This window comes from Squalius cephalus (genome assembly GCF_949319135.1).
Source record: "Squalius cephalus genome assembly, chromosome: 4".
Classification (NCBI taxonomy): Eukaryota; Metazoa; Chordata; class Actinopteri; order Cypriniformes; family Leuciscidae; genus Squalius; species Squalius cephalus.
Window position 1 is genome coordinate 22615788 of NC_137125.1, and position 27027 is coordinate 22642814.

Sequence of the window (27027 nt, forward strand, 5' to 3'; positions counted from 1 at the left end):
AGCATTAACGTTACTTACCATACCACGTCTTGGACGGCAGAGGTGGCGACAAATTAACATTCTCCTCCTGCGAGCCGAAGTGATAAAATAAAATAAAATTCTGTATCAAAATTTATAAGGAAAGACCAGTACTTTGTTTAGACTTGGTTTGTAGGGAATTACAAACCTGTGCACATATATTCAAACTCACATAACTATAGAATCAATTCTTAATGCTCATGTGAATGCCATCAGCGTTATCACAGGTTCGCATTTAAAGTCTGTGTAGAGAGAATGGTGTCGTCTTGGCAGCCCCTAATTTAATAACAAATGATCATTGCGACGGAAGCGAATTAATCAAAACTAACCTTAGCTGGAGAATAACTTTATTAAAGGGTCACTGGGGCCCTTGATAGGACCATGGAGGCCGCACCGCCATGGTCCCCTGAACTGTCTGGTCCACCCTGGCCACGCCATGCCACAACCCATGTCCTGTCCCCCTGCACGGGCCTGACCCTCCATCCCTCCCCCCAAGACCACCTCCGCTCCACCACCCTCCTGGAATTTTTTTTGGGGGGGTGGGTTTGTTGGGCGTCGGGAGCCGCCCTTACAGGGGGGGATCTGACATGGTTTTGTTTTTGGGTTTGTTCATGTCATGTTTCCATGTCTGTCATGTGATTCCCTGTTTGTCATGTGATCCTGCCATGTGTCTTGTCATTGGTTAATTGTCTGATCATTGTTCACAGCTGTCCCTTGTCTTGTCATTAGTCTGCGTATTTAAGCCCTCATGTTTGCCATGTGTTTGGTCAAGTATTGTTCCCTGTAACCACTGTTTGTGAGATCTGTTCTGTGTCTGTTCTGATCTGTGACTTTGTTTTGTCAAGTTTGTTCTGCTGGTTTAACACAATATCAGTCAATGGAGGCCAACTATCAGAAGCTTCTTGGCATTATTTGATAATGTTTTTGAATCTTCTGAAAGTTCATTGACTGATGTTGTATTAAACCAACAGTACAAACCTGACCAAAATCACCTTTTGTGTTCAGGAAAACAAAACAAAAAACAAAGGGATCAAACAACATGAAGGTGAGTAAATAATGACTCAATTATTTGCTTGGGTTCACAAACCCTTTAGTCACTATTTTAACAGTGGGTAGTTAATGCAAAACTTAAGGTAGTTTGTGTAAACCGTCTCAAGTTCAGAGTTTTCAACCCTAATTATACACACCTGAATCAATTTAAACCAATTAATAACAAATTACAGACAGGTGTGTTGGAACTGAACCCTCCATGACCTGCCTTGAAAATCCCTGCATGAGCTCTGAATGCATTTAGAAGTCATTTAATAAATTCCAATAAAACTGTTGTTTTAAAGTGTGTTTTTTTTTACATTACACCACTCATTCACTAATGATTCATCACTTCATAAATATTTAATTTATTAATTTTATCAAACTAAAAGTATGACTAAATTTATAGAAGTCTATAATGCACTGTGACTGCCTAGAAATAGTTTGTTTTCCATAACATTGTACAAAAGTCTTTGGCCACCATTTGTTGTTGTCGTTGCACAGTACTGTATATATATATATATATATATATATATATATATATATATATATATATATATATATACATTTTATTCACATTAACCCAAATGTGTAAATGACCATAAGATGTTTTTTTTTCCACATAATTTATTTCTTAGCAAGGATTTCAAGGACAGATAAAAATCGTTCTCTCCTTTCCTCCTTCTCAATTGCCTCCCGGTGCCATCTCTCCTCTCTTTCTCTTACTTCTCTTTCTTGTCTTTCTTCTCTCTCTTCTCTCTTGTTCTCGTCGTTCCTCCTTCTTCTCCGTTTCCCTCCAAAGCCTCTCCTCCCTCTCAGCAGCTTTCCGCTCTCTCTCCTCTTCTCTCTCCTCCATAGGCCTATTTCACAAAAATGGCCGCCGAGACCGGAAGTAGGGTAAACTCTTTTCCGGTGAAAGCACTAGCAGTAGCAGTCGGAGGACAAATGCGGAGACTAAAAGCGGGCAGTCCAGTTGCGTACCTTTTTATGTTTGCACTCATAGAAGAAACAACCCTATTTATAATTTCACAGCTTTCCTTGTGACGAAATGTTGAAAAAGCTTTGATTGAAAAAGTGGATTTGGGCACTTTTTTTGTGTATTAAGCACTTCACGGAGGATGAAGTCCGTGTAACTTACGAGTCTACGAGAGTCCGGTCGTAGATATCTTACACCGCAGGCCGTGCTTTGCAGGTTTTCATGGAACAACTGGGGAGAAGTTGAATCACGCCAGACACTGACGGCAAAAATACGTGTCTGTGGTGTGGAGGAGGAAGCAGATGTTGCAAATGGAGTGTTGATGCCGGTTCGGGAGTGATGCCCTGACTAAACATGTTTATATTGCTCTTGATTGTTATCTGATTTGCACGTCATGCACTTTTATTTATTATTATTAACTGTTGGCAAATTAAAATTGTTTGTAGAAGTTGTTTTCTGTAACTTTCTTTCAAATGAGTGAACACGGAGCAGTTTTTCCGTGAGCGGGACTGGAAAACCTGGAGTGGATCGGGAGCGGAGTGATAGCAGAACGCTTAGAGTGGAGAGAGGAACATGCTTTTGCTCCACTCCAGGGTTTGATCACATCCCCCTAAGCAGGGTGAATAGCCTACACCAGCCATTCCCAAACTGTGGTCCGCAACTATGCTCACAAGGTCTTGGAAACGACCTGAGGTGACTGAACGCACCATTTTTCGTAATGAACAATATTTTGCAGATCAGCGATATAAGGTCTTTAAAGTCAACCAAAGAGTCAAATGTGAAGTAAATTGTGTCATAATGAAATCTAACTACTATAAGACACCCTGCACGATGAGGCAGAGTGTCCATAAACGAAGTAAGTAGCAAGCTAGCTTAAGCAGAAGAAACTGCACTTTGGCGCGCACTTTGACGTGCGCTAGAAACAGCTTTTGAACACTTGAATGAACAGCGCTGCTAGCAGCTAAATGCTTTTAACCCATACATTTTGCTTTATACCCATAAACAGTTTTATACCCATTTTATTAAGTTTATATACATAGGTATAATGTAAGCCACCCAAGACAAATGTAAACATTTTGATATCAAAGAACTTAATGCACAGGTGAATGAATGAACCATTTATTCATCATTTTTTTAAATCAAACAAAACAGAAAACTAAAAAACTTTTGTGTTTTAGAAAATGCCAAAACAAAACAAAGGTTATAAAAAATGGTCCGAAGAGGACATGAAGGCAGCTCTGGAGGAGCTGGAAGCTACGGCATCCCCCACAACACTCTTCAGGACCATCGACGAGGCCGCTACGCCTACCAGCCCCACCCCAGCCGTGCCCTCCTCCCGGAGGAAGAGGCATCTTTAGTTGCTTATATTATATGGATGGGCAGGCACGGCTTCCCCGTGACACGGGCCGTAGCGACGCTGATGGCCACTGGCATTGTGAAGGCCTCAGGATGCCAGACAATGGTGAACTTCGAACATGGTCTGAGCCGTATGTGTTGGTGCCGTTTCCGGGAACGCCATCCGGAGCTGTCGGCCAGGACCCCCGACCCCCTGGACCGGCAGAGGGTCTTCGGTGTGACGGTGCCTCGGGTGGAGGCACTCTTCAACATATTGGAGCCCATGTTTGCCGGGAAGAGCTGGCATGATCGTCCTCATCTGGTGTTTAACTGTGATGAAACAGGCTTTGGGGATAAACAAAAAAGCAGGAAGGAGAAGGTATACGCACAGAGGGGACAAAAACATGTATATCGCCAAACCGTGGTTACAAGGGAGCATATCAGCGTCCACTGCTGTGCTAGCGCGGCAGGTGTGAGCATCCCCCCCATGATTATATATGCCCAATGCCTGCCCAGTAACAGTTATGCGCTAGATGGCCCCCCCAACGTCCTGTACGCCATCAGTGAGAAGGGCTACATGGATGGGCCCCTGTTCGTGAGGTGGATTGAACATTTCCTGAGGCATGCTCCGGCAGAGCGTCCACTCCTCTTAACTTGCGACCAACACGAGACCCATATGTCCAAGGATGTGGTGGACCTCTGTCGGGGCAATGGTGTGGAGGTGGTGTGCCTGCCAAGCCACACCACCCATGCCCTTCAGCCCCTCGATGTGTCCCTCTTTGGGCCACTGAAAGAGGCCTTCACCAAGCTGGCTACAAATATGGGTCTGGTTAGGGGAGACCTTGTCCTGGGGAAAAAGCATTTTTCTTCAATCTTAAAATTTGCTTACCCAAAGGCGGCCACCGTGGAGAACATAAAGAAGGGGTTCCGGTTGCCCCTGAACAGGCACGCACTGGAGGACAGTGATCAGGTAGCTACAAACAAAACAACCAAAAATAGACACTGCATAAATACAATAGAAACAATGCAAACAATAATTTACTAATATCTTTATATTAGATATAATGTAAAGATATTAAATATCTTTTAATATTTGGCAGGTAAATAATAATATTTAATATAGAAATACATATTTAATATTTTAATCATTTAATATTACAGATAATATATCTTTATATTATATAAATAGGCCCAGATATACTAATATCTTTATCTCCACTAATTTACATTTCAGATGATGATAATCCCTCCAGTGGCAGTCCAGCCAGCCCCTCTTGGCACCACCATCTCCACGGCCCAGGTCCACCCAGCCCCTCCTAGCACCACCATCGCCCCGGCCCAGATCCACCCAGCCCCTCCCGACATCATATCAGTGCCAGTTGTTGCTGGCTGTGTAGAGTGCCCCACCTGCCATCGCCCGCCAAATCCGTTGGTCGCGGCTGGAATTATCCCGGCGGGGCTCGCCCACATCCTGGTCCCGCCACGATTTGACCAGTCGGCCCGGAGGAGGCGGCGGCAGCAGGTTCCTGCTGGAGCACGCTGCATTACCAGTGATGAGTTCGCATCTCACCAAGCTGAGAAGGAGAGGGAAGAGAGGGAGAAGCAGGAGGCGAAGAGAAGGAGGATGGAGGAAGTCAAGGAAAGGAGAGCATTGATGGAGGAAGAGAAGAAGAGGAAGCAGAGAGAGAAGGAGCAGAGAGAGAGGGAGAAGGCGCAGAGAGAGAGGGAGAAGGCGGAGAGAGAAAGGGAGAGAGAGAGGGGGAAGGAGCAGAGAGAGAGAGAGAAGCAGAGGGAGAGGGAACAAGAGAGAGAAAGACTACGGAGAGAGAGGGAGCAGGAGCGGCTCCAAAATGACATCTGTGCCTCTTGCAAGCAGCCAAGCCCCCCAGGATCTGGAACAGAAATACTGGAGTGGGTGCAATGTGAAAATTGCACCCTCTGGTACCACACTGAGTGTGTCACTCATGTGGTACCAGAGGAGGCATGGCTGTGCAGGGAGTGTGCCACGAGTCGGGATTTGTAAATGTGTTTATAAATAGTTTTGTATATAGTTTTGTTATATAGCATATATCAATTACATGTTTTATTTTATATATATATATACTGCATTCTTTGTTTATGTGTTTTAATAAATATGTTCATGTTCCTAAAACATTTTTCAAAATCAAAAGTGCTTCAGTGTTTTCTTGTAGCACACAGTTTCCTAAAACCTAAAGCCATGTTTGAAACAGTGACCGTTATTGACGGGTTATTGACGGGTTTACCTCAGAAAAATATATATAGAAGCTACTGAAACTAAATGATGATCTAATGAAGGACTTTTGGTGGAGGATACAAGCTTTCATAATACACACAACCTATCAAATAATAAACAGCAGAAGCTAAGTTTATCAAATAAAACATTAGCAGCTACCTACGCACCGTTGAAAACACGTGCACGTTTATAGTGAAACTAAATACACATTCAAATCGTTTTTTTCGGCCTGACAACAGATAATATACATAGCATATGAAGTAACAAACAGCAAAAGTTAAGGTAATTCACATAAATTTATATAGAAACGATACCTTCACGTCGTCGAAATCATGACGCCCCGTTGTACAGTTTCATGTTACGCTCCCAACATGACTGTACGGAATCTTGTGACACGAAACATAGTTCCCCACACAGCGCCGCCTCAAGCAAATCGCCATTTACGAGCATTTCATAGGCCAAAAATAAACCAATCAAAGCTAAGAAACGAAGATAAGACCCTCCCCCAGTAAATGACACATCAAAAGTTCATTGGTCTAATCCGTTAAGGGTCGCTCTGACGTTTTTACGTGCCCGGAAGCGAGATTTAGTGTACGGATTGTGATGCGGAACTGCTATAGATTTCATACTCCATTGCTATGGAAATAAGCCTGTTGTTCAAATGAACCTGATTATGCCCTCGGGCGCTTGAGTAAATAAATAAATTAAATATGTGGCAGCAGTTGTGTGCAGTAAACTTTCTTTTAACAAGCCTGTTGTACTGATGTGATGACCAATGATAGTTTTAGAGCTAGTAAGCCTATTTAGAGGTGCAGATTAATTCAGGTAGGACTCTGTGTAGACATATTTTATTATGTGTATTATGAGGTGGTCCGCGAAAATTCTTGATTACAAATAGTGGTCCACACACACAAAAAGTTTGAAAACCCCTGGCCTACACCTCGTCCTTCCCATTCAAACTAAAATTAAGACATTTATTACACTATTTGAGAAATGTAAGAATATTTACAGCATTAAAATTATGAAAAGTGAATTTAAGACATAAGGACAGGGGGAACCCTGATATTGACGGAAATCCGTCGTATATACTCTTGTAGCGACTGAGAACTTTAATCCCTGTATATATTATGAAGTGTATTACTGAATATAAAATTACATACATTATGATATATTAGTAAATATACGTTTTTAAATATATTATTTTTTTATGTATTATTCAATACATTGTAATATTAACACAATATATTATTCTGTATATTTTCAAATGTACTGTTAAACCATTTAATATATTGATCATTCATATATAGGGAAATATATTTTCTTTTCATAAGGGGACCCGACAGTAAAATGTGATTTTGTAACATCATGATGTTTTAAAACATGAAATATCACTCACTTCATTCATGTTTTTAGTCTAACCATTTTTTTATTATTTGCCTTAATTTCATTATTAGACCTACTACCAACGTTAGGTCAAATTCACTGTAAAGATGTACAATTCTTTCATTCATGGTGGTAACATGAAAAATGAGCCATAATAGTCACTAGTGGAAGATTGCTGCAATCTCCGGGACAAACTAACACTTAATAACATGAAATTTTAACAAAAGCCACTAGATTTCAAACATAGCCCACAATCAGACATAATTTCAATTTATTTATTTGTTTTGTTTAGCTATAGTAAGTGTGAGCTTAGTCATCAAGTGTCATGCCATTTAAATGAATGGAACTTTTTTTTATGTAAGTAAACGTCAAGAATAATTTGTAACCTTTGTCCAATTTCGGTCTTGTCACAGCTCCCTGAAAACTATCAACAAAACGGACAACATCTGCTATTCTTACTTTTGTCAGATATATTAATGACAGAGAAAACAAGCTGTTCACAGTCCATTTTGAGAATGAATAGCGATCGTAGCGGGCGGCGGCGCGACCGGAAGTATCGCTACCCTACTTCCGGTCTCGGTCGCCATTTTGTGAAATAGGCCTATCTCCCGAAATAATGCCATCACGTCATTAGGCCTTTTCCGGGCTCTTGAGGGCTCTGGGCTCACTGAGGACGAAGATGCCACAGCAACATCCTGCCCACATGAGGCAACGAGGGCAGGAGGAGTGATGGAGGGTCTGCCCCCAATTGCCTCATCCATGGCAGTGTACCACTTCCAGGATGCTGCTGTGGTCTCTCCATCCTCAGTGCCCCTTCCTGTCTGCGGACATTTCAGATCCTGCAAAAATGCACAAGCATGATACAAAAGCATTCATTTTAACATCACAATATTTAAATTCAGTATTAGAAGTGACAAAATGATCTTACTTTGTATTTCTGTTTAAGGTTTTCCCTTTTTTTTTTTTTTACAAATGCCGCTGTCGCCTTTCCATGTAGGTCCTGCTACACCACAAAGGATCTGCAGCAAATGCAGAGAAATCAAGATTTAAAATAGTGCTGCAATATCTCTGTTTGAAAATACAATAACTGAAATATACTACAAATTAACAATTAAATAGATTTTTAATCATTTCTGTATACTCACTCAAAGCCTTTGATGGCAGCATTACGCTTTCCGGTGAAGAGTGCTTCATGAGCCACTCTCCACCGGATAAGTTTGCGTGTGTGTTCATCTGTCCCTGTAACATCCAGACAAGATTCACATTACCTCTGTGATTTATGAGTACAATACTACATTTACATGTTGAGGTTGTTGCTGATAAGTAACCTAGCTTTTTATCCATCATAAACGTTCCACAATTGTTCAACAGTAGGCTACTAATGGACAAATGAAATAGATTACTTATGTTTAGTTACTTAATCTAAATGTATTAAACATTCGTCTAATGAAAAAAAAAATTCTCCTAAACAATAGTACACATACATCACTCAGATGTCTATTTCATATCTATTAGATGTAGTAGTAATCTGCAATTCTTATAGAATATTTTCTTGCCAGATATTTAATAGACATTTAGTAATTTAGATGTATACAGTTTAAAATGTATGCAAATCCACTTTGGAGACGTATGTGTCCTTACTAGAGCTCCTCTGTTAGCTAATATAGCTATAGATAATAAAATGTAATTTACAGCAAAATCACAAATGAACCATATTATATAGCGTCTTTACACCTTCAACAATTCAACAGTTTACTGTACAGTAATCAACACATGCGATTTGGTTTGTAGGCTAATACTCACATTTGAAAGACCTCTCCATTTGTTCAGCCATGTTTGAGTATGACGTATCTTTTTCTTCTTCTTTTATGACGTTTCCTCTCGCGTGGCCTCTTGGGATAGAAAAGTATCCATGGTTGAGCACTCAAAAATCTGGGCGGAAGTAGTAAGCCATCCGGGAACTTCTCGCCTACTCTTTTATGAATACTGATATGTTTCGAACGTACTGCTTCCTTCACATACTGTTTTTGCCTACTATATAGTAGGAAAGTAGGCATATTCGAACGCACTATAAGTATACGTACGTCCGAATCTCGCGATAATTAGTACGTCACCCAGGTAATTCTCGCCTACTCTTTTATGAACACCGAGGACTCGTACATACTTTTTCGCTCGCCTACTCTTTTTACCATACTATATAGTAGGGAAGTATGCGGTTTCGAACGCAGCCACAGTTTATCTTCCCGGTCGGCCATGACAGTAAACCGGAACCGGCCTGGGGTGGGTTTCCCGAAAGCATCGTTGGCCAACTATGGTCGCAAGTTCCGTCGTTACCAATAGAGTTCAATGGACATTGCGATGAACTTGCGACCATAGTTGGCCAACGATGCTTTCGGGAAACGCACCCCTGGTGTCACACCGGAAGCGCTCCCCAAGGGAATCGTGCGCTGATTCTTTTTAGTTCCACCTTCGTCACCCGGTGACACATACTCTTTCACTACATTATTGGTGGAACTTGCTGTTAGATATTCTTACTTTAGAGCTCTCTGTGGCATGGTCTCACGGTGCTAAGGAAAAGACCATAAGTTCTTGGTCGGAAGCTCTTCAAGTTACTAAGGCTGCGTTTACACTGCAGGGCTTAATGCTCAATTCCGATTTTTTTAAAAAATGTGATTTTTTTGCAAGGCCGTTCACATTTTCAATTAAATGCGACCTTTTGTGATCTCCTGTGTGAACGTGAAATGACCCAGAAGTGACCCGCATGCGCAGAAGAGTACTCAACGGTCAACGACGTCACTTGTTGTTTGCGGAAGTAGCTAAACTTCAACTAACTGTGATTCACTCACACACACACACACACACAACACACGAGCGCGTGCAGCGACCGTTACACAAGAGCCAGACAGCAGCCGCTGACCTATCTAATATCAGCACAAATAAGTTAACATAACGTTAGTCTACTCTTATTCACATTGGATAAATCATGATGGTGGCCGTGGGCTTTTTTTTTTTTTTTTTTATTAACGGGCTCGTCGAGGTCGACCCATTCGGCAGATTTACCTCAGCTCGACGAATATGCAGTCCGTTTTCAAACCGACGACTACTTCAACGCAGAATTATGACGTTTGTCGCATATCAATGACGTGCGGGTCGGATACATGCGACCTGGCCGTTCAGACTGAAGTCGCATTTCAAAAGATCGGATACGTATCGGATTTGGACCACATACCCAAGTGGCCTGGGTCGCATTTGAAAAGATCGGATCTGTGTCGTTCAGACTGTCATGAAAAGATCAGATACAGGTCGCATAGGGGCAAAAAAATCGGAATTGGGTCGTTTCAGCCTGCAGTGTGAACGTAGCCTAAATCTCTTGCCGGGAGGGGGAGGGAGACATGGTAGGTCACTCAGTAGGGAGGGTAGGGGGGGATTCGATAAATGTAGAATTATGTTAGTTTTGTTTGTATTGTTTGTGTATGTACTTGTGTGGGCGGGTGTGTGTACGTAGTTTTTGGGTTGAGCGAGTGAGGGAATGAGGGTGTGTATAATGTATTTTTTGTCCATGTATATGCCCTGTTTATTCTATTTTCTGTTTGTTAGTATGAAACTAAATTAAAAAAAATTGCTCACAAAAAAAGAAAGAAAATACTTTATTGGGTCGAAAACACGAGCTTAACTTTATAATGTTATTTTTTGGCATATTGTAAATTAAATAAATATATCAACACTTACTGAAGTGATTAAGATAAGCGGGAGAAATGGAATTGACCAACTTGCAGCTATAACATACACAGTTATACAGAAGCACATTTTGTCAACAAATATCATTTATAATCTATCGTAAATTAATACACACAAAACAACACTTACAGAAGTGACTACACTGTCGAAAAAATGAGCGCTGCATGATCGAACTGCGCATGCTCATCATCCTGTGTGGTCTATCCTGTTAACAAACTAAAAGTTGTTAGTTCTCCCTACTTTAAAATATTAAATGATATTGGAATTAAATTTTTTATCTCAACTTTTTTTGTTAAATAGTTGAATAAACTTTAAAAACAGAGTTTGTCATACAAACGTAAGTTGGATTTTATTTAAGGTGACTTTTAGGTGGTGATATTTAATACATTACCAATAAACAGGGTTGCCAGATTGGGCGGTTTTGCAATCTATTTTGCGGGCAAAAATGGGTTTCGGCGGGTGGATAAAAGTTGGGCTGGTTTCGGATCAGTTCGGCGGGTTTTTGTTCCCGAAACACCGGCACTTCAGATCCTTATTCCTGCGACCCAATGTTCAGCAGGCAGCAGTCTCACTCACTCACACACGCACACACACACACACACACACACACACACACACACACACACTACAACTCTGGCTGATGTGCCCCCTAACCTCACAACACTCCCTCCCACTACCTTAAAGTGACGCACGCACGTCAACACAGATTTGAATGTTGCGATATGATTTTGTCAAAGGTTTAATAGACAGACGAAATGGAAGAAGAACGCGTGAGTGTTTGAATCGAGATCACAGACTTTAAAGAATGGTGCAGCTCTGTAACGACACATTTCATCCTGTTGAAACGAAAGTGGCTATAACTTCGTTCAACCTCATCTATAAGCAAGGGCAAAAAAAAAAAAAAAAAAAGCAATTTAATTTGAATTAATATCTGTAATAAAAAAAATCGATTTAAAAATCACTAAAAAAAATATTTTTTTCTCCAAGCCCTAATATGCATGTTTTATGTTGCCATTTGAAATAACTGAAATGTTAAAGTGGGTTATTTTTTATGTCCATATATCCACTGTTTTTATGTTACTGAATGCTTTTTTTCCAAGTGACTTTTATTGACAATAAAGAGACTCATCGATAAGTTGATCGCATTATTTTCCGTAACATAAGCTTATAGTTTAGTAGAATAGTCTGATTGAGGTCAGTAGCCTACTTTTGCGTTCATTTGATTGAATATTGTTTCTAAAATTGGATAGGCTAAGTCGAAAAATGGGTCATTTTAAAGCTTGTTAATGATTTTAATGTGTTTAAACGAGAAACAAGCCACACAAAAAATTGGGCGGTTTTTGACGAGGTTTTGGGCTGGAAAACCTCGCTGGCACCTGGCAACCCTGCCAATAAATATTTAATCAAATCATAGTAGAAAATAGCTACTTTCAGAAAAACAGTATTTTACTTTTGACGAAGTACTTGAATTAGTGGTCACGATACTGGAATTTCTAACTTCAATATGATACCTTGAAAAATATAAATATTCAGTATCATTTTCAATATCATGGGGAAAACAACCACATACTGTATACTGCCATATAGACAATTTAATATAATTTAATATCCATCCATTTTGTCAAGGCAATCATTATTTTAACACACAGCACGTGTAAAACATATATACAGTAAAAAAAACCTTTTCCATTTTTTTATCCCAAATATGTTTCACTGTAAAATACTAAGTGCGGATTGTATCTGGATGTGAGCAAACTATTGAAAACTATTGCAAATACACCCTCCTACTGGACCTTGAAACGAAAATCTAGAGAAAGAGTTAACCAACAATTGGAGTCAATTCAGTCTGGTTTTGCTTTAGGCTGTAGGGCTGAAAATGTACCAGTTGACAATTATGAATATCCAGTTAACAATGAGGAGGACTTTATGGACTGTGAATCATCTTTCCTTGATGAGTTAGATTCTTTATAGTCTGATAAAAGTAGCTCTGTTGAAGAAGAGGAAGCTCATATGGAAAGTAGATTGGCATCCTGGGCATCACATGAAATATAACACATGAAAGAAAATAACACATAGTGCATTGAGTAATTTATTGAAATTTCTAAAGTACCATCATCCATCATTGCCAGCTGATGCTAGAACACTACTTAGGACTTCATGGTCAGAGTTAGTGGTTGTCCAAGAAAAGGCTGGTTGGACATACCATTACTTTGGAATCCTGAAGTAAATTAAGACCACTTTGGAGGCAAATAAGTCCAGATTGACTAGTGGTGTATGGATGGGTTGCCAGTTTTTAAAAGTTCTTCCACCCAGTTCTGGCCCATTCTTGGAGTCATCAGGAACCTCCCCCAGCATCAGCCATTTGTGATCGGGCTTTTCTGTGGTACCAGAAAGCCATTACTCATTGAGTATCTGGAAGATTTTGTTGGTGAAGACTTGGAGAAAGGATTTACATTTCAAGGAATTACCATGAGGCTCCAAATGTGCTCAATGGTCTGTGATGCACCAGCCAGAGCTTTTCTGAAGAATGTTAAAGGACACACAGGCTACTCAGGGTGTGAGAAATGTATGCAGGAGGGGGAATATGTGAACAATAACAATGAAGTCTCCGGAATGACAGAGACTTCAAAGAAATGGCTGATGAAGGGCATCATCTCGGATATTCACCTCTGGTTGCCACATCTTTGGGCATGTTCAGTGGGTTTCCATTAGACTACATGCATCTTGTTTGCCTGGGTGTCATGAGGCGACTCTTGCACCTGTGGATCAGGGACGTGCGGTCAGGGTAGGCATGGTAGGCAGTGCCTCACCAAAGGAATTGTTGACATTAAATATATTATTTCCAAGAACTTTATTAATTCACCACATTATTAATTGCATTTATTTTATTCCAAATATTAATTTTTGTAACAAAAATTTTCAGGAATACACATATAATATACTCATTTTGCCATTGTTTGCTCCTAAAACCATTGTTTCATGCAGGAAATTCAAGGCCATGGCCATTGAGGCAGAGGTTAGCAGTGCCTCTTTGGTCCATAGAACGTAGTTTACGTAGGTTTGCGCATGCGCAGTCAGTTCTCAAGCTGTCTTGAATTATCAACATTGAGGCAGAGACCGAGCTTGCGTCATGTCACGTGATCCACTCGCTCTCACTCAATCCGCGCTTCCCGATCTAGCGGCGCCTAGCGTTGGCTGTCAACAGGCCCGGGGTGGGTAATCGGGAGAATTCCCGGTGGGCGGCTTCACTTGTGGGCCGGGCGAGGATTTTTTTTTTTTTTTCACATTTGTCACGTTAGTTACATTAGGCTACACACGTTCGGACGTTCCGCATTCTGACACCACAGCGCGCATCCTCTGCATAGGTTGTACCATGTGAGGGAGTTCTCCCCTCCCCTCCCCTCCTATAGAGTTGGTTGGGTCCATAGCCCGTCTTTTCCAAAACGTTTTCTCAGGTAGGCTACCGCGGCACCGCCGGCGCCTACCGATAGCTGGGCCGGCCCTACCGTAACGGTAGCTACGCGTCAGGGAGGAAGAGGCCAGGAGGTATGGAAGCTTGTTTCCGCCACAGAATAAAACATTTTAAAAGATAATTGCGACTTTTTATCTCACAATTGCGAGTTTACATCTCGCAATTCTGTCATTATTTCTCAGAATTGCGTGAAATAAAGTCGCAATTGCGTGTTATAAAGTCAGAATTGCGAGATATAAAGTCAGAATTGCGTGAAATAAAGTCGCAATTGCATGTTATAAAGTCAGAATTGCAAGATATAAAGTCAGAATTGTGTGAAATAAAGTCACAATTGCTTCTTATAAAGTCTAAGTGAATTATTATTCAACCTTTACATTATTTGTTGAACCATGGCATTAATGGGCTACATGCACAGGCGAAGAAACAACCTTCCGGTTTGTCCAGAAGTTGGCATATTCATTTCCAGTCGTTCTATTTACATCCTAGCAACCAAAGCGAGCCGTTGGCGTTGTTCGTGGTTGTTAGATGTACGTGGTACATTTAAACTGATGAAAACTGTGGCCGGCTCAAAGAATCACTGCTGTGTGCCAAGTTGCTCGGCTTCAAGTAGACACAACAGTGTATTAAGTTTTCATCGGTTTCCTCAGGAGGCTATCCTATGTGCTAAGTGGCTGCACAGAATACGGAGGGCAGAATTTACAGTCACTCAAAACACAAAGGTATGCAGTCGTCACTTTGAAGAACATTTAATCCGGACGACTGCTAAGGGTAGATGGGTTTTATCACGTAATGCAGTGCCATCGTTATTCCACTGGAACGACTACTCTGTGAAAAGACGTGCCGGGGTTTGGGAACGGCGTACTAAACCCTCGAGTCCAGAGCCTGAGCTGGAGGACATCGAGGATGAGGCCATCCCAGATGAGGAAGCCGTCCCGATGGAGAACGAAGCCCGACCCACCGTTTGTGTTGACAGGAAAGAGTACGAGAGGATGAAGGCAGAAATTGAGGCCTTGAGAGAACAAGTCCAAACTCTCCATCTAAACAGTTCTTTTGGACTTCAGCGATTTGCCTCGTCACCTGAGGACATTAGATTTTACACCAGGTAAGATGTACAATCCCACTTTCTGTTTTCAGTGTTGGACAGTTAATGTAATCCAGTACCTACTTTCTTGGGGAGGCTAATTATGTGAATTACTACGTAATTGTTATTGTTTGCTCTGGCCAATCGGTAGTGGATCCTCCTAGTCTGTCATTGCAATGGCCACTATTATATTTGGGCTATTGACCCCTCTGTTAGGGTGACCACCCGTCCCGCGTAGCGCGTGCGCGCACAGCGTTTGAAGCCCAATTCACGCGTCACGCAAATTGAGACCGTGTCACGCATAATCTATGCTTGCTCAAAAAAAAGTTGGTCGCTCTATATACTCGAGCCCCAAGCAGACAAACGAACATTACTTGACATTTCAGCACGCTATTGTTGCCACACAAACCCCTCAGTTGAACTGCTGACTAGGTTGTTGTCAACTTTTTCGTTGTTGTCATGACAGCGCACGCACGCGTAAACCAGACACACTTGGAAGGAAGGAACTTTCAGATGCGCGCTTTCCAATTCGAAAAATTCGAGAAAGAGACTGTCTGAGAGCCAACGCCATCATCAATTAAAAAGAGAAGGTGTGAGTACAAGAAACAAGAATGGGGAAATGAATATTTGTGGCTGAAAGGTGTTGAGGGGGATACCGAGAGGGCTTTTTGTGACCTTTGCAAAACGTCCTTCTCAATCGGACATGGAGGGGAATACGAGGTCAATCGTATTTTTTTTAAATACTTTTTTTTAACTGTTCCTGTGGTGTTGAGCAACTACAATTCCTGTTAATCCTATAAATTTATATTATAATTTATTAATTTATTAAAATTTATTTTAAAATAAATAAAATTAAATAGTAAATCTTAAGTGGAAGTACATCTGTCAATTCATTGAATGTTCAAAATATTATGAGTCTTTATTTAGAAAAAAAATACACATTGGTTGGCCTATTCATGAGCATACATCAACAATTACACGTTTAGGAGAATAGGGCATTATTAATACTATGCAAGGTGGTATGTGCTAGAAATGGGTAAACCACTATCAGTGAGTCTGCCAGTGGGGCACCGCCGCGCCAGACAGTGTCCCACATTGTCCCTCAGAAACATACCCCTTGTCCCCCCTTGGGCTTATTAGCAGGTGGTCACCCTACCCTCTGTGCACAATATTAATGTTATCATAACCAAACTCAACACAGCATCAGTCGAAACATTTTGCATTTACCTTGAAAAATAGAAAACAATGAAGTAATATTTAAAAAAAAACATTGAACAGAATGAGAGGCTAGGCTGTGTAATTTCAACAGCAGTGAATATTAGCCTAAGTGATTTACTTTCACTGATGTACAGTATTTGTGTACTTTGTCTGCCATTGTCCGTTTCTATGTGTTACTACAATTTTCTCAGTTTTCCCTTTCTGATGAGGATACTATATTTCAGATTCCCATCTTACAAGCACCTGATGGCGTTTTGGAGCCTGATAGAGAGTGCAACATCCAAAATGATCAGGGTGACCAGCAGAGCCAAGAGAGCATCTTCCACCAGCACAGTCACTGAAAGCCCGGTCACCAGACCAACTGTAAGTGTGCCCTTCTCATGGTTTTATACACATGGTTATCTGTGAGGGATTTAATTTTTATGTGGGTGAATGTATGTATTTGTGTGTACTAGGGGTGGAACGGTACACAGAAGTATCGGTTTGGTTCATACCTCGATTCAGACATCACGGTCCGGTACGAGTTCGGTACAATGGAGGGAAAAGCAAAACAAAAATGTAGAAGGCAATTTTTTTTTATTTTGCATGTCTCAGGCTGTACCACCAAAAGAAAATCAATGTCTTAAGCCTTGTATTTTTTAAATAAGTTTTATTAATAAAGTAAAGGCATAAAACCAGTTTATTTGTAGTGCATTGACAATAGTTTTATATAGTTAATTAGTTTATTAATTAAATTAATAAAAAGACAAAGACCTTAATATATGTTTGGTAATTGTTCCTGAATGAATTTAAAATTAATTTGTTATATTTCAGATCCATATATTTGTTTTCCTTAATTTTAATTAACACTAACTTTATTCTCATCTGAATTATAAACAGGGTTCCCGCGGGGTCTTAAAAAGTCTTAAATTCTGAACTTTAAATTTAAGGCCTTAAAACGTCTTAAAAACAGCCAGATTTTCATCCGCGGTCTAAAATTTAATTTAGTCAGGTCTTAAAAAAGATTTTATCCTCCGGAAACGCTGGCCGCAGAAAGTTATTACAAAGTAGCAAAAAAGTATCGAAGTCGCTCGCCAAGAGGCAGTTCACATATCGCGTCTTTTTCGCGCTCAAGTTCATTCAAATGTAGGCGCGGTAAGCACGCTTATAATTGACGTGACGCGCTTGTTTTTTTCCAGGCGCAGCGACATGAAAAAAGACATGAAGTATGCGTGTGCACCCAAACACTACGGGTGTTTTTCTCTAATCCATAAATAAATCTTGTAACAGAGCTACAGCAAGCGTTTTTCAGCGGTGGAAATCCATTAGCCACTAAAACTTTTTTGTCATTGTGGAGAGCGCAGTGCATGGTTGCATAGCAACGACAGACGGGAACGTCGGACCGAATTTTACTATTAATAATAAAAGATAAGCTGAAGTGTATTGTAAATGTCACTACATCATTTTTTATAAAAAGAATGAGTCAAAAAAAGATAAATTAAAGTCTGAAATATGTGAGGTTTATCTTTTTATAAAAACCTTTTTTGTCAACTTTATTTGAACTTGTACATGTTAGAATATAACATGTTGCAAGACACTTTTAAAATCTGGCTATCATTTTTAATCGTATTATTTTAATGTTTATGTTAGTGCGTATTGATGCTAATTTTATTTGTTATTTGCTGTTTTTCGACATAAAACTTGGTGAATTGATTTCATTGTGTAGTATTTTGGAACAGGATTCTGTGATAACAGTGATAATTTTTGGCACTATAATAATTAAATGAAATGTTCATGTCATTTCATCTCTAGTTATGATCAACTATGATCAACTAAAATCAACTAATTATGTGTTTTTTACAGTAGGCCTATAATATGCAAAGTACAATTTTCTATAAAAAAAATTATATCTGATTCTGTTCTTTTCTCTGACACGCGTTGTTGGGTCTGGAAGGTTACTAATGTGATTGCTTTATCTGTAAATTAAATTAATGCTTTTTCAATTACTGAATTCATTGAAATAAAATGAATTCTTTGATTTGAATATTTTTTTGGCAATGCGTCGTGTAGATCTTAAATTTCAATCTTTATGGTCTTAAAATGTCTTAAAAAGGTCTTAAATTTGACTAACTGAAACCTGCAAGAACCCTGTATAAATGATTGATTTCTGTATAAAATAATACTACCATTAAAAGACCATCTTTTTTAGTCAATGTAGAATGTGTAACTTAACAATAAACAGATTAGTCCTCTGTTTGAGGACAAGAAATGAAAACCAATGCAATATGATCAATGTCCAAAAGATGGCACCGACAGACTGTTTTTAAATGGGGTCGGATACATTTTTTTTGCTTTTAAACAGTGTGTGCGTGATTTTGGTTGGGTAACAGATGTAGGTTTGTTTGTACAATTTTAAAGTGAGTTTACAGTTTGACAAAAGCACAATGTTGTGTTTTATTGCATTACATTAATTAATTTGCACGCGAATTTTATTTATTTTTTGTACCGTGTATTCTCTGTGTATATTCATGCACTGAACCGTGACGCCCGTACCGTTTCGGTTCAATAAGAATACATGTACCGCTCCACCCCTAGTGTGTACGTAATATAAGCTACTGAATGTCTAAAATGTCCTTCAGGATGAATAAAGTATCTATCTATATATTTCTCCCCAACCCTTAGAAACTGCTGGCAATAGATGAGCTCTTCTTGTTCCTGACATACCTGTCCACTGGCTGCACACAGAGGGAACTGGCTCATCGCTTCAAAATACATAGGACAACAGTAAGTCGCATCATCGTCACCTGGGCCAACTTCCTCTACACTCTGCTGGGCTCAGTCTGTTTTTGGATGTCTCCTGCAGCTGTTAAGGACAATCTTCCACCAGAGTTCAATGCATACAGTGACACACAAGTCATCCTTGACTGCACTGAACTACGGTGCCAGACACCATCTTCCTGGTTCTACAAAGTGAAGTGTTTTCACACTATAAATCACATTGCACTTTTAAAGCCATGGTTGGTATGTCCCCTCATGGAGCTCTGACATTCATCTCGCCCCTCTTCGAGGGCTCCATGAGCGACAAGGAATTATTCCGTCAGTCTGGGATCAAAAACCTCCTTACCCCTGACACAGCAATTATGGTGGACAAAGGGTTCTTGGTGGACGTCCTGGCCCCTGGGACTGTTTACCGCCCAGCCTTTGTCATCCAGAGGGCCCAAATGGCAGAGGCAGATGTGCTGGAAACACAGTCAATTGCTCGCTTGAGGGTACATGTAGAGAGGCTAATCAGAAGAGTGAAGGAAAACAAACTGTTTGAAACCACAATCCCGCTTGCCATATCAGGGAGTATTAATCAAATTTTTACAGTCGCCTGTCTACTCTCTAATTTCCAAAATGGCCCTCTGGTCAAGACCTGGGCAAATGAGGTTTGAAATGTTGACCTTGTGTTGAATGATGTGTGCGTGTGTGTGCATGTGCATTCTTAAAATAAATATGTTATTTATTTATATAAATGTTATTTATTACACTAGGTATATGGACTCCACTTTTATGTGCTGTTTGTCTAAACCAACATTGTAAAAAGTAAATCAGCCAAGTTTGCATGTTTGTTAAGTTTGCATTTATTAATTTGATCAGTTACATGCATTTTCGCATATAAACATTGAAATAAAATTGGTCAACTTTGTCTCTGATGACCTTGAACACTTCTACGTCTCTGTATATTCTATCAATCAATGTGTCTTCCTCCGCCGACACAACAAAATCACACCACGTCATGCCACTTACCAACAGCTGCCCCTGAATTTGGTAGTAGTATGCATGTGATGTCTTCAGCTCCATTTTGCCTAAGGTCATTTTAACATAGGGACAGTCAACGTAGTTTTTAACATTTGGGCACTTAATTTCTAGAAGACCAAAAGGAGAGGGTTCTGTCGGGTCAAAAACTAGTCCATCCGGAGATGCTCCCAGCCAAGGCGTGTCTGGGTGGATTATAAATCCACACGGATAGTGGTTCACCCTCTTTATTTGAGTGTACTCCCATATGGCATCAGCCTCCAACTCCAGTCCTCTTCTCATGGCCTTTGTCTGATATGTTCCCTTCAGGATCCTATCAGCCAGACTGTCCTCACATTTGTTGCTGACAAAGCAGATCTCCCTGAAACAGGAGGCAGTGAGTCTTGGTCTCCGCAACTGGTGCCATTCCTCGCAGGAGCTTTGGCTTCTTGTGGCACTTTCCAGTTTATTTGCCACGTCCCAAGTCACCTGTAGGCTCTGTAAGTGCCTGCGCTCTGCCTCAGTGGTGTTAGACATGTAGATTGAGGGCTGTAAGTGGTAACCTTGCAAGGGTAGGGATGGACGAGGTGGGGCAACGTGGAAGGATAGATCTCTATGTGCTGCTGCTGGCTGTTGGTAGGCAATCGGGCTTCCGGCTTGCACCATCCCAAGGGCAGAGTTGACCAATGGAACCTCACAGCTGATGTTCATGCTACACACCATTGGCGACTCCGCTCTGGAGAAGTCGGCATATGTCTCAGTCACCTTGGGATGGAGTAGTGTATAGTTTAGCTATACAACTCAACATCAACTAAGCACAATTTTAGTTCTATGCACACAGTATCTGGCACATTTTGTACAGCTCCACACAACATTACAAATGGTAAGACTGGTTAAATAAGAGGGTAAACTCACTTGAAGGACGGAAAGATCAGGTAGATCCCCACTGAGGCCTTTGTAAAGCGTGCTCCTGCGAAGTGAAGTGTAAAACATGTATAAGTGGAAATGCTCGATGGCTTATAGACCTGAAATCAAAATACCCATGTATTGTTACAATATTGCTTTTACCTTATACCTTCTGTTGTTGCTTTAGGACGGCTCTTCGGTTTAGCAGACAGCACAGCCATTTTGTCCACTGGGCCTGGTTTTATACCCTGTAGTGTTTGCAGGACATACTTTAAAGGGATATTCCATTTTAAAATGAAAATTCTGTCATCATATACTCACACTCATGTTGTTTCAAACCTGTATGAATTTCTTTGTTCTGCTGAACAGAAAGTAATATATTTAGAAGAATATCAGTAACCAGACAGTTTCTGGTCTCATTGACTTCCATAGTAGGAAAAAACTATACTATGGAAGTCAATGAGACCAGAAACTGTCTGGTTACTGATATTCTTCTAAATATCGTACTTTCTGTTCAGCAGAACAAAGAAATTCATAAAGGATTGAAACAACATAAGGGTGAGTATATGATGACAGAATTTTCATTTTAAAGTGGAGTATCCCTTTAAGCACATCTCCAGTAAAACAACATAACAACTACAAAACAGTAATTAGTTATATGTTTTTGGTTGACTTACCAAAGTCCTAGGTTTGTGCCACTGCTGTTCTCCATCAGTACAGCTTAGCACAGGGGGGACTACAGGCACCTTCAGCTGTGAGTAGTGGGCTGTCTGGTACAAAAGAGCAACACAGTGGTTGCACAGCGCAGCTCCAGCAATGCAAGCACATTTATGGTGAATCAGCTGCACAGGCTTGCTGTCTTTAAGCACCACCTGCAATGTCAGAATGTCATAGTAAGTCACAATTTATCATAGCCTGGTCAGTCATTCTTTTAGGATACTCATTGCTTACAGATTCTTTTAAGATACAGTCTTGCATTGTGACTCATTTCTTTAGACCAGCAGACCTCTCCTGATGTTGAATCCTCTGTCTAACATTTTGAAGTTAGGAGATAAGACAATATTCTAAGCTATGTGTTGGATTAATGTGCTGAATATTATGCCATATCATTTTCCACTTGTATTTCAGTAGTAGTACCTTTCACTCCAGACTGTTGCTTAATTGAAGGATCAAAACAATGAGCAAGAAAACCTTCACCCAGTGGGGACCAGCTAGGTAAACTTACCTTTTAACCTGCTTGCTCTTACATTAGTCACTATAAAACTAAAACTATAAAACAAAAACGCTGGGTCATTTGCCTGATAAGCAAACTCTTATCTTATCTCATCTCATCTTCTTACATTATCTTATCTTATCTTATCTTATCTTATCCATAACTAACATCACCATACACTCAAGCTGTGAGGTTTCTCTTTTTTCGTCAGCGACCTGTAGCACATTGCCCTTGACGACCACCTCTCCTGAATCCTGATCTTTTGTGATGATGCCTGATATGAACTTGGGTTGCTACATTAACTGAATGAATGAACATATATGCCACATTGATAGGTCACAGCCTACCCATGACAAGATTTCACCGCACGTTACTGCTGTGGATCAAGGGTCCACTGGCTTGCAGGCTCTCAGGTTTACAGGTGAAGATTCTCTCTGAGAAGCTCTTGAAGATCAGAAAAAGTGTGCCAGTGCAGTTTGCACGAAGGCCCAGATCTTTGAATGAAGTAGACCGATGGAAAGCCTCTGAATTCCGCCAGTTCCTGCTTTATACTGGTCCTGTGCTCCTTAAAGATTTCCTACATACTGCAGTATACCAGCACTTCTTACTTTTTTTTTGTTGGAGTGTTCATACTGTCAAACAAGGCGCTGCTTGAGACGTACACTGATTATGCAAATGATGCGCTTGTGTTGTTTGTTCAGCACTTAGGAAAGCTGTATGGTGACATGTACTTTTCCTACAATGTGCACAACCTTGTACACCTTGCACAAGATGTCAAGGTGCATGGGAACCTGGATTCCTTCACTGCTTTCAAATTTGAAATTTTCATGCAAAAACTAAAGAGGCTTGTCAGGAAACCAGAATCTCCCTGCTGCCAGGTTGTGAAGAGGCCAGAGAGAGAGTCTGTACAAATGGATAGAGTAGAAAGTTTAGGTGTAAGGAGAGAACACACATCTGGACCTCTACCACCACTGTTTCACTGTGCACAACAGTACACCCAATATAATGCAGAACTTTTCGCCTTAAAAACTTGACCAAGCCAAAAGCCACATCTACATTCAGGGAAAGGTAGCAAAGATCAGGAATATAATTGTTGAGAAAGAGGAGGTATACCTGGTCTACTCCACATTTTACCATCAAGAGTCCTTCTTTGAGTACCCTACATCTTCCTCTACATTTGGCATACATTTAGTAGATGGCCTCTTGGACATGACACAGCACTGCAGTATTGGACTGGTAGAAGGGAAGGTTTTCCTTATACCTCATGGAAGACAATTTGTTGCTGTACCTTTAATACATATGAACTGATAATTTAAACCCATCCAAACACACACCAAAACTATCCCACCTCCTGTCCATCTACCATCTCTCAGACTCTTGCTTGACTCTTTCCACAATCTTATGAAATTGTATATGTACTGTGTATTATGTCTGTCTGTCTTTCAGTCCCTTTCGCCCCCTTGCTGCTGTCTCCTCTGCCACCAAAGCTTCTTCCTCTGATCTGCCCCAATCTCCTTACATGAACATTAAGTAGTAACTGTAAAATGTTTTGTTTTTTTGCTCACTAGCCACATTCACGTTATATGTTGGACCTACAACCAACGTATAATTAAAGGTAATATTTAGGAGGATATATTGAGAGAAATCCAATATAATATACATAACTATGTTTTCAGTGGTGTGTAAAGACTTTACAAAACGAACCGTTATGCTGAAGTGTTTCGAACCTGAATCTCTGACTAAATTTAAAAAGTCCAATGTCAAACCAATTTTATATCAGTATCATGTCACTAGCTTTAAATATGCAACTTCGCTGCCCAATTACTGCATAAAAGTGACCAGCTGGATATAAACTAATAGATGTAACAATCGTGACATTAAACATTTGGGTCAGGTTTTCGTGCATTTTTGTCATATTGATTTTACTGCTTGAGGCCTAATGTTAGCATCCTCTCAGCCTTGACAAACATACTGCTGTTTTTTCTCTGCTAATGCAGCATCTAGTCAACACATTAATTACTTTACAATGATATGGCAACATGTACCGTAGTGCTCTGTATTCATACCGTTTCGCTGTCTGTGTTTTAAATGTGCATCTGAAGGGTCAGCACTCTCTGTGCAGCACTCAGACTCACGTGGCAAAATAAACAACACAAGGCGCTGTCTAGAGGCCGAAACATAGAATCGGGCTATTAATTAATTGTATATATTGCGCATTTGGAGCTTTTATATAGCTGGACTAACTTAAAGGGTTAGTTCGCCCATTTAAGACATGAAGTTGTATGCAATCCTTACCAGCACTATAGTGCATACACACTGACCCACTCTGTGCTCACCTCCCTGGTCAGAGTTCTGGCCGCTGGAAGTTTTTCAAGAAAGTAGTCCCGGTTAGTTAACGGGGCCTCAAAACAACGTCAACAGTGCGCACGTTCCGATCAGCTGTTGATAGCGCGACTCGCTGACAACATGTCTGACTACGAAACTTCTGATGATGAAACCAATTTTAGCACAATGTCAGACGGAACAGATGATGATTAAAGTAATTTTAGCACAACGCCAAAGGGATACCTTTATGAACCGGAGTATACCGATGCCGAACTTCAGCAGATGGAGATAGAACGGGAATAGAGAGAGCGAGAGGACAGAGATGAAGTTGTCCAAGTTGATGCTGGGCCCACAGCTGTAGCAAGAGCCAGGATGAACGACAAATGGTGGTGCACTTGTTCAAATTGTCAAGTTATGCCAACAGAAGCTATTGCTGCCATGGGAACTCATGCCACAGATGCAAAACCCATCGATTGACGAGGAGGCCAACTGCATTACAGGTCTGTCTGCATTACATCCAAATAGTTTTCTCAGCAAATTGTACCTATATCCCTATACTGTTTTTATATTAGACCTCTTTTCACGTGATTTCCACTGGAGTCTAAACATTGTTTACTGTACAGTTTAGACATGGGATCATAAAGTTAGTAGAGCTTACCCGTGGTACTGGTAGGCTACAGCAAAACTCTTTAAAATCTGTTGTTTTTTTTTTCTCCTTGGTTGGGGATGTAATCGTCTTCGCTGAAGTGAGCACTGCACACACGAAAATCCTTGATTCTGGATATTTTAGCTCCCGCAGAGTAGCCGATGGCAACCAGCCAAAGCTGTCTCATATTAGCTATATCCGAAACAGGAAAACGATGGAATCTGAACGGTGATCCCGGCACATTCTTGTGGTCACAACCTGGGAATTTACAAGTTTGCACCATTGTTAATTTTCTACTTTTTACGTCGTTGTCATTCGATTGTGTAAACACTATGGAACAGCTGATCGAAACGTGCGCACTGTTGACGTTGACAGCAGCGCGGATTGATAGAAATGGAAAGAAAATAGTGCCGATTAAAAACTGAGGTATGAATTTTGTCTGGCGTGTTTTTTGTGATGTAAATTAATCAAGCTTTGAAACGCATATAATTTTTTCACGTAAAAACGCAAAGTTTTGAGGCCCCGGAAACTAAACGGGACTACTTTCTTGAAAAACTTCCAGCGGCCAGAACTCTGACCAGGGAGGTGAGCACAGAGTGGGTCAGTGTGTATGCACTATAGTGCTGGTAAGGATTGCATACAACTTCATGTCTTAAATGGGCGAACTAACCCTTTAACAGATCAATTATCGGACTCAAGCCCAATTACAATTTCAAGAAAGAGCTTTAAAATATGGACTTGAATTATTATCTTGAATTATCAACGAAACAATTTTACCTGCATTGGGTGGATGGGCGGGTGCCAACTTTAAACCCTGATATAAACTGGTTGTGAGAGATTTTTCTGGTGTAAGACATTATGCATCACACAAGAGCATGACCTGCACCAGGTGGTATTTTTATCTTTACCCAACTGATTATTAATTAATTAAGTACACTTTTTTATTTTGTTAATTATTTTGTATTAGGTGAATATGTACCTAATAGTACTATTTGAGAAGGAAAGCAAAACTGGCCCGGTGGCAAAGGAGTGGTTTTCAGATGGCCTTGCTTGGTGGGCCCCGTATAGTGACAAGTTCCAGATTTTGAGAAGTGTTCAAAAAAAAGTTGCCCCCAATCCATCAAAGGGCTGGAAACAATTTGCTGCACGCGTGCTCTACAAATCAGGTCGTTTTCTATGTAGAAGTATGCAATTGAGTACTACCACCATCTGGTGTTGCTTTGTTATTTATTTGTTCTGATATTGTCTTTTTTTAATGTTTTTATTTCATAACAGGGATTTCAAAACCCCGACCAGTGTCCTCCCAGAGCAACCATAGCCCTGTTCCAGCCTGGCAACAGAATATGCATTCTTCTCAACGTAAGATATATGACATAGTGTAGATATGGAGTATGTAAGAAAATCTCTAACTCAAGCATTTCTGATTATATTTGCGAGACATGTGTTACTAACATCAATAAATGATTTCTTATTCAAGGGCATGACATCAAATTGGAGGCAAGAATTGGAGGCCAGACTAGAGACAGACTGTCATCAAAGGCTAGCTTACACTGAATGTAAGCATCTTTCAGAAATAATGGCCAGTAGGCCTTTGAATTTAACCTAACATGTGCAGAGTTACTAGATTATTTAGGATCCTTTCACTAATCACAAACATGAGGTAATGATTTTATATTA

The 27027-nt window shown here is 40.4% G+C and overlaps 1 protein-coding gene and 1 long non-coding RNA gene across 2 annotated transcripts in view; one reads left to right on the forward strand and one right to left on the reverse strand.

Moving 5' to 3' along the window:
• LOC307157335 (uncharacterized protein) overlaps nt 1-27027 on the forward strand; it is a 625157-nt gene that overhangs the window by 199431 nt on the left and 398699 nt on the right. The window lies entirely within an intron of this gene.
• Nucleotides 7655-8861, reverse strand: LOC307157449. Its single transcript, XR_013820985.1, has 4 exons — nt 8799-8861; nt 8141-8234; nt 7924-8014; nt 7655-7834 (listed from the first exon to the last, which is right to left on the reverse strand). It is a non-coding gene; the product is annotated as an uncharacterized lncRNA (long non-coding RNA).